The sequence below is a fragment of the Lissotriton helveticus genome, chromosome 2_1, assembly GCF_964261635.1.
Source record: "Lissotriton helveticus chromosome 2_1, aLisHel1.1, whole genome shotgun sequence".
Classification (NCBI taxonomy): domain Eukaryota; kingdom Metazoa; phylum Chordata; class Amphibia; order Caudata; family Salamandridae; genus Lissotriton; species Lissotriton helveticus.
The window spans coordinates 630,849,250-630,857,551 of record NC_136059.1 but is presented as its reverse complement, the minus strand read 5'-3'; the positions used below and the strand labels follow the sequence as shown (position 1 = coordinate 630,857,551).

The window sequence follows — 8,302 nt, the reverse complement described above, 5'->3', positions numbered from 1 at the left end:
CTAAATGACTGATTGAAATTTTATATATTCCCCATAGCCACTTTTAGCATGCGTTCCTGCGCAGGAACGCCCTCCCTTGCGCTGGAACGCTCCCTTATGGCGCAGGGCTTTAGAATGGGATGCATCTCCCATATGCGTCACGTTGTTAATATACGCCATACCATGGCGCCTCTCTTGTTGTGGCGCTGCGTCACAAAAGTGACGCAAGAACGGAGCAAAAGAGCTGCAAGGGGATTGTAAATCTGCCCCTAGAGTAGAGGCTCAGGTGCAGTCCTTCCTTTGTAGCCCTCTTTTTGACTGAAATAGTTGGTTCTTGTTCTTTCTAAATGTTTGATTTGGTTGACAAGGACATCGACAAGCAGCAATCATCAATGTTTTCTGTTCATTCTTTCATGTTGTACGTCAGGCCTGCCCAGGGGCAAGCGGACAGAAAAAGCGGATGCAGTGGCTCCAAAGGAGGAGGATGCAGGCCAGGGCGGCGAGTGCTCCTTTGCTGGCCCCAGTAAGTTTTCATTTAAATATAGAGGACCTATTGTTGTCCAAGCGTTCCTAATTTAATTTTTTCGAAATAGTGTTTAGATAGGAGCAAAATCAATAATACTACTGTTGCAGGGACAATTCTCCACAAACCGAACTATGGACACCAAAGACCAGAGTAATAATATTTCAGAGTGGCGTGTTTGGCACACCGTATAAACCTGGTAGTGTCAGCGGCACGGACTCCTCCTTGCAAAAATTGCAAAACCTTTCGCTCAGTCACTCTAGTCTGGAGGACCAAAAACCACAGAGTCTATTCAAGTTTAAAAGCTTTATTAAAAGTTTAAGTAAACACATATATTAAAATAAAGTTAGTTGGAAATGGAAAAGTGCTTGGTGCTGAGTTGATGAGTAATGGAACACATTTCTTGTGGTCGAGCCGAGCTTTCACCTGGTTTGAAGTTGATGTTGCTCTTGTCCTTAGAAGTCCAGTTTCTGTCTGTTCAGAGAAAAATGGTGTGTGTTAAAATTAAGCAAGCATCCATCAATTATGTCAAAAAAATGCAGCAAGACAACAGCCTTCCCTGGAAGGAGGGACATTTTTACTTTAGACTAGAGTAGACAGTCAATTACTTTTTCTGTTGTTTTCACATTCTTCATTCATACTTAGACCAACTACTAGTGAGTGGTGTAATCTAACATTCTTAAATCTACTTTGTAGGTGGAACATCTGGTGGCGGGGCCAGCTCGGATGTGGTAATAGTGATCGACTCCGAGTCCGAGGACCACTCTGGGGAGGAGGCGGCGCAAGAGGAGTCGGACCAAGAAGTACAGACTGTGAGGAAGGAGACAGTGGTGGTGGCGGGTACAGGTAAGCTGGATCATGGTACTATCTGACTCTTAGATAGCATATGATGTGTATCTACAGAGAGTAGACGGTCACTGGATGAACTACGAACATACTATGAAATGTTTCCAGGGGGGGGGTGCAACATCATCACCATCTCCTGAGTCCTACTCCTGACATGATTGATAGTGTGGTTTGTGGCCAAGGACCGCACCGAAGGGGTCAGGGTCGGTGGGGGAGGGGGGTGTATCTAGAGCAACAAAAAAAAATATGACCATGAAATTGAAATCATGCCCCTGCAGCGGATGCCTTCGTCCACTGAGCCACCAGACCTGGCATACACATTACACACATCTTTCTTTCTCTCTCCCCCCCTCTCTCTCTGTCTCCCTCCCTCATCCTCCCTCTGTCACCCTCTGGCTCCCTCCCTCTCTCTCTTTCTCCTTCTGTCTTCCTCTCTCTCTGTCTCTGCCTCTATCTGTCTGTCGGTCCCAGCCTGCTGTAATTACCATATTGTAATTTGTCACTGGGCCAGCACTGGATGGACCTGCGATCCAGGGGGGGGCAATCGCGCCCTCTCTTGCCCATCCCTGCGGACGCCCATGATATTGGCCTGAATAGTTTCTTTTGTACTGCGCTGGCTAGTTGCTAGTTGTACTGTGACAAAACTTCCTGCTGAATCATTTTGTGTTAATCATATTCTTAAAGAGCATTGGTTACAGATTATGTCTTTCTTTCTTCATATAGTTGGTCATACTAAAACAAAACCAGCAAGGAGTATGCTGGCTGTACTGGCCCGGCAACGGAGGCTGGATGCAACTGTTGCCCAATATCGGCGGCTGGTGGAACTGGAGGGGGACGACACGCAGTCCAGTACTTCCAATATAACATCTGCATCCTCCTCAGTGACCCCACGTTCTGCCGGTCAGCGCAGTGCTCCAGCCAAACGGAGCCGTGCTGGCAGACGCCACCGCCGAGCAGCAAAGGCTGCACCTCACAGTACTGTAAAGGCTCGCTTGCGCCGAGCAATCCGCAGAGTGTCGGACCTGGAGGCGGAGGTCCGGAAATGGAAAGAGTACCAAAATTTGGTGGAGGGCCTCCGTTTAGATCACGCCACCCTCCGGGAGCAATACGATGCCCTGGCCCTAAGGCATGATGCCCTGGAGGCCAAAGTTAACAGCACCATGCATCCCTAGAGTGTCCCTTGCCCTTTTTTTAGTGACTTTTGGGGGTGGGAATTGGGAGTTGGGTTTTTTGGGGACTTTTGATGGACTATTTATTTGTTGGGGTTAGGGAGGGTCTTGTGGGAGATTATTTTGTTAGGGATATAAAAATATACTTTTTCAAACTTTATCTGAGCATATCTTTTTTTTTTTACTACTTTTGAGCCTGGTGGTTTTGCAGTAAGTTTGTTTTACTGAACACTGTCATCGTGTTGGTTCACGTGTAATTGGCCAAATGTTTTCCAAAGTAAATGCCTGTCACAGAGTTTGTTAATTGAAGAGTCCTAGGACTTTACTACTAGTACCACTGTCACTCTCTCGCCTCTCCTAATACTCCATTATACTACCTCCCATCCAAACGCTTATCTTACCTGTAATTTGTGTTTGAGGGCTGGCTCCACTTGGAATTCACAGTGTCCTAAAGCGTTCTGCAGCAGGGCCCCAACTGGAGTTTCCCGGCGTGGATTTTCTGCAAAACAAAAGCAATCAACATTAGAAATATGGCAGCGGTGCTCACAGACCCCAAAATCCTAGAAGCCCCACAGACAGCACCCCTAAGACAGGCAAGCGAGCAATAATAACGCCTAAACGTTCACGTGTAATAGGCCAAATGTTTTCCAAAGTAAATGCCTAACCAATTTCATCCCTTAATAGACCTTGCCAGCAATGGCCCAGCCAAGACCCGTAAACCCAAACGCAAAAAAGTCACACTTAGCAAAATGTATTTAAATGAGGACTCACTACTTCCAGACAGTCCCTCTTTAGGGGACTCGTCAACGTAAGTTTCTTCATTGTGCAGATTCCAGGCATCAGCATTACGGGAAATGGATAGGGTGAGTCTGGAGGAGGAGGATAGACGACCAGGACTGAGTTCTTGTCAACTAACTGTTGTGAACCTGAGGAATGCTGCGGCATCAAAATCAAGACAGTTCTGCTGATGGACTTGTTGTTTGATTGGTTGATTACAGTTTTGTTGTGAATGTGATGAAGCACTTGCTAAAAAAAGAAAGACAGACACACAGGAATAAAAGTGAATAAGGACTAATGTTAAAGTTAATGAATCATTGACTCATTTTCAGAACTCGCTGTCAGGGAAGCAGAGCTCGTCCTCAAACTCTGCAAATTGAGTCGGTAGTACTTCTGGTAACTGAGGAGAACTTTCCTCAGGTAGGTCGGTGTCCTCTTCTTCCTGCGTGCATTCTCGTACTTTGTAATCTGGTGGTATGAAGTGCTGGTTCATCTTTATCATGGTGAGCCGCTCCACATTTGCGGGCAAGAGGCGGGACCTTTTGCAAGTCACAATGCCACCAGCAGAACTAAAAACACGTTCTGAAGACACGCTTGCGAGTGGGCAAGACAAGTAATTGATAGCCAGGTTGGTGAGCTCTCGCCATATGTTTCTTTTCCCATGCCAATACGCCAATGGGTCCTCAGTAATATTGACCGCTGTTGAGTCATCCAGATAGGCCTGCACCATTGAAAGAATGTCCTCCCGGATTCCTGTACTTTGCACTTCTGTGTCCTTTCTGGGACAAGGAAACCCTAGCTCACTTAGCCAATCCGCTTCAGACATATCGCCTGGGCCTGGTGCAGATGATACAGTTGCTGGTGTGGTTAACGGCTCAGAGGAAAAGTCACTCACTTCTGCCACAGGCACAGATGCAGAAGTGTTTTTTTGGGACGCCTGATGGCCTGCTGATTCACTAGTAGTACTGTCTACTACAGTTTCCTTCCGCTCTCTTTCAAAACGAATGGCTGACTGAACTAGCCAACCTTTGTACTCTGTAACATCTGATGTTTCAAAAGGAATTATTACTTTGCCAAACAATGGCTTTTTGTAACGTGGATCCAGAATAGTAGCACAAATGTAGTGCTGTTGTTTCTTGATATTTACAAGCCGTTTATTGCTAACTAGGCGTTGTGATAATCTCTGCGCCAACTCATATGCTTCATTCTTTCCAGCATCTTTTAATTCTGAAGACACCACCTTGACTTGGTGCTCGAGCTTCAGCAACAATGGGATAGCTTTGCTCAAAGAACAGTCCTCCCTGCTGACGTCACGCGTGAAGACTTCAAAAGGACGAAGCATGTCTGTCAGGCTTTTAACTAGCTGCCATTGCTCCACCGCTAGCATCATTTCTGTCGTATCACCACCCAGGTTGTAGAAATACTCATTGACTACTGGAAACAGCTCATGCAGACGCTCAAGCATGTAGAAGGTTGAGTTCCAACGTGTTGCCACCTCCTGGATAAGTGCTTTCACTGGCATTCTACGTACATTTTGCTGGCGCCTCAGCTCCTTCCGGGCCTTAAAAGAATGGTTGAAATGTGTGCATATTCTTCTGCAGATGGTCAGTATTTTGTCGACTGCAAGTTCTTTTTTCAAGAACTTTTGCACGACAAGGTTCATACAGTGCGCCAAACACGGCACTCTGAAATAGTAACCGTTCTCCATGGCCTTAACTACATTGCTGCCATTATCAGTAGAAACATAACCAACCTTGCAATTTCTTGGGGGCAGCCATTGCGAGACCTTTTTGTTAAAGTCATCCAAAATGTTGGCTGCAGTATGACTTTTCTCCATGCCAAACATGGCTAATGTTGCATGTTTACGAGCACCCTTAAAAATCTCGGCCAAGTCACCACCTGCATTTATCTGTTTTGCAACCCCTGAAAAAGAGACCCAGTGTGCAGTGATGCACATGTAATCAAGGGCTTGGCAACTGGTCCATATGTCTGTTGTCAGGTGTATAGTGTGAACAGCACTCTTCTGCAAAGCTGCCCCAACCAACTCAAGCACCTCTTTATGTAATGCTGGAACAGCAACCCTGGCAAAATAGAACAGGCTAGGAACCTTCCATTTAGGGGCCAGTGTTGCCACGAGTTCAAGAAAACCCACATTTTCGACAAACGAAAAAGGGAGAAGGTCCACCGCTAGCATTTTAGCCAGCTTAGTGTTATACAGGCGTACAATTTAATTTAATTTAATTGTGGGTTTATATAGCGCTAGGAATCGACTCCCGGAGGAGTATCTCCACGCTTCGACCGCTGGGGAACCCGTCCTGGCTCACCCTGAGAGATGGTCCCTGATGGGTATCTCTAAGGTGCGACCAAGCATCCCCGGCGGTCTGGGGGGGCTGTTGTGAAGATGAGGCAAGCTGATGCCCAGAGTTGCCGAGTGTGGTTTCTGACTAGAGTAGGCACCGAGGCGAGAATTATCGAGTCCTCTGACCCTGGTCCACGACCCTGCCGCGTCGGGAATCGAACCCTGGTCCCGGGCCGTTCTCTGCTTACGGATCTGCCGCCTCTAACCAGTGAGCCACACTTCTCCACAATTGGGTGGTTGCGTTGAAATTGCGCATCTGAGGAGAACATGGCTGAAATGGTGCGCTGGACAAATTTACTGGATGATGCTGATGCCTTCTTCGACCCACTTGTGCTCAGTGTTGACATTTTCCGCATTGGTGTGTCTCCCAGACTCTCAGTGTGCCTCCTATGTGTTCCGGAGGGTGTGGTGCTGCCAGGGGTACTGGGTGCAACCGGACAAATGTCTGACGCTTCTTCTACCTCCCCGTCATCTTCAGATGAAACACCTAGTATGGGTATATTTTGGCCACTTGCCCTTTGGGATTGCTTTCCCTTGATGTTTGCTAGGTGCGCAAACCATACGACAGCGTGCCTTCTTTGAAGATGACCTATCTGGCCTCCGGTTCCATAGTTGGTACCAGTCTTACCACGGCTAACTCTAGTCTTACAAATGCAACAAACGGCTATGTTATCATACTTTGCATGGACACTAAAAAAGTTCCAAACTGGGGACTGGAAACTTCTGGTTTTGCCGCACGAGATGATACTGCCAATGCCAGATGAAGCAGGGGTGGATGAGCCTTGCAGACATCTACTGGGTTGTGCAATTATTGCAGCAACCCTACTTGAGGGAGTCGAGCTGGATGGAGTCCCCCTCTGGGGAGAAAATATGGGAGCTGTAGGTTTTGTTGAACTTGTTGTACTACTTGACTGCGTTGGTGGTGCTACCAGTGCCACGTCGCCAGGGTCACGCTCAGCATGACGTCGGGATAGGGTATAAATGTCTGTCTGCTGCATGGCCGGTGTGGCTGGAATGACGTGTGTGATGACTAGGTCATTGCTGTCATCCTGTTCATCAACATCAGAATGAACCACTACATCAAGTCCGGCGTTCGGATCCATAAGTATGAGCTTTCCGGGGCCCTTCCTTTTAACTTTTGATACCTTTCGCAGCGAGTGGTGTGCCTCCCTCTCAGACGTCGGAGATGGTTGCCAATCTAGATCCAGATCATCTGATGGAGCGGGGCTTGAAGAGGAACTTCTACACACACTCCTTGATCTTTTCCTTGCTGGGGAGCTGGGAGAAAATGAATCATCAGGAGGAGTGCCTTCGTCTTCCTGACATTATACCCCGGCTCCAAAGTCAATTTCCTCCTGTGCCCCTACTCCTGGAAGAAGAACCATTGTGGGCACTTGCACCGCTCCATGCGCCGCTACATGGGCCTCTTCACTGACCTCTACTTGCAACTCTCCATGGACCTCTCCTTCTCGGCCTTCTCCTTCTCGGCCTTCTCCTTCTCGGCCTTCTCCTTCTCGGCCTTCTCCTTCTCGGCCTTCTCTTTCTCGACCTTCTCCTTCTCGACCTTCTCGACTTTCTCCTTCTCGACCAGCTCCTTCTCGACCTTCTCCTTCTCGACCAGCTCCTTCTCGACCTTCTCCTTCTCGACCTTCTCCTTCTCGGACAGCTCCTTCTCGGACAGCTCCTTCTCGGATAGCTCCTTGCGCATGTACTTGTGCTTGTACTAGTAGCCCATGCAGTTGTTGTTGCGGCTTTGGTTGTTGAATAGTACTTGTGAGATGAGTTACAACCTGTGTTGATGGTGTGCTGCTACTTTCTTGCGATGAGCCAACATCACTGGTCGTTGGTGATTCAACCACTAAACAGGCTACCTGTGCAGCACTCATGGTGGACTTTTGTTTTTTCCACAAAAACTTAGTGGTCGAGCCACCAGTCTCCTTGGTAAGTGGTGCCACTTGCTTCTTCTTCTCCTTAGTAGAGACATCTTTCTTGCAAGAGGAGCTACGGGCACCTCTTTTTGGAGCCATCTTCTTCAGATGTCGGAACAGCAGGCCGCAGCAGGACTTCTTCCTGGCACTGATGCTCAACGATGATGCGGAGTTATTGACTTTGTGGACCTAAAAGCAAACGAAGACAGAGGAACATCAGTAAATATATGTTGCATATGTAGCGCTTCAATAAATAGTTTGCAAGTAGGCATTTATGAATACACACGTGCACACCACACAATATGGAAATTTCAAAATAAAGAATTGCTAAATTTTTGGGAAACAGGAATTTAACATTGATCCAAGATAGCACACACACAGAGGGTTATAGTTTCATGTACCACTGACTCCCCCGTGGCACAATGGGTGAAAGCAAGGCAAAATGGGTGCAGGCCTATGGCACAAAGCTCACTGCCTGCCTTCAAAATGGCACCTTGACCCCCATCCACATGGCCAGGACCATGCCTCAAAATGGCCCCCACCAACATAGCCAGCCCCCAACCCCTACTCCAAAAAGTCAAAAAACACAACACCAATCAAATCACCACAATCCAATGCCATCCATCAAGTTTCAGAAGGGTTATGCTGCCTGCTGGTGGTTTTCTGGTGCGAAATTGCAATTTTTGCAATTTCGCGAGTGCGAGATTGTTGCTTCACGACG

General features: G+C 47.6%; 1 long non-coding RNA gene across 1 annotated transcript; it reads right to left on the bottom strand.

Annotated features, from left to right (window-relative positions):
- Window positions 1-858: 858 nt before the first annotated feature.
- On the bottom strand, window positions 859-3,424 carry LOC144819454 (uncharacterized). The gene is made up of 3 exons (XR_013607378.1): window positions 3,289-3,424; window positions 2,919-3,016; window positions 859-976 (listed from the first exon to the last, which is right to left on the bottom strand). It is a non-coding gene; the product is annotated as an uncharacterized LOC144819454 (long non-coding RNA).
- Window positions 3,425-8,302: the final 4,878 nt, after the last annotated feature.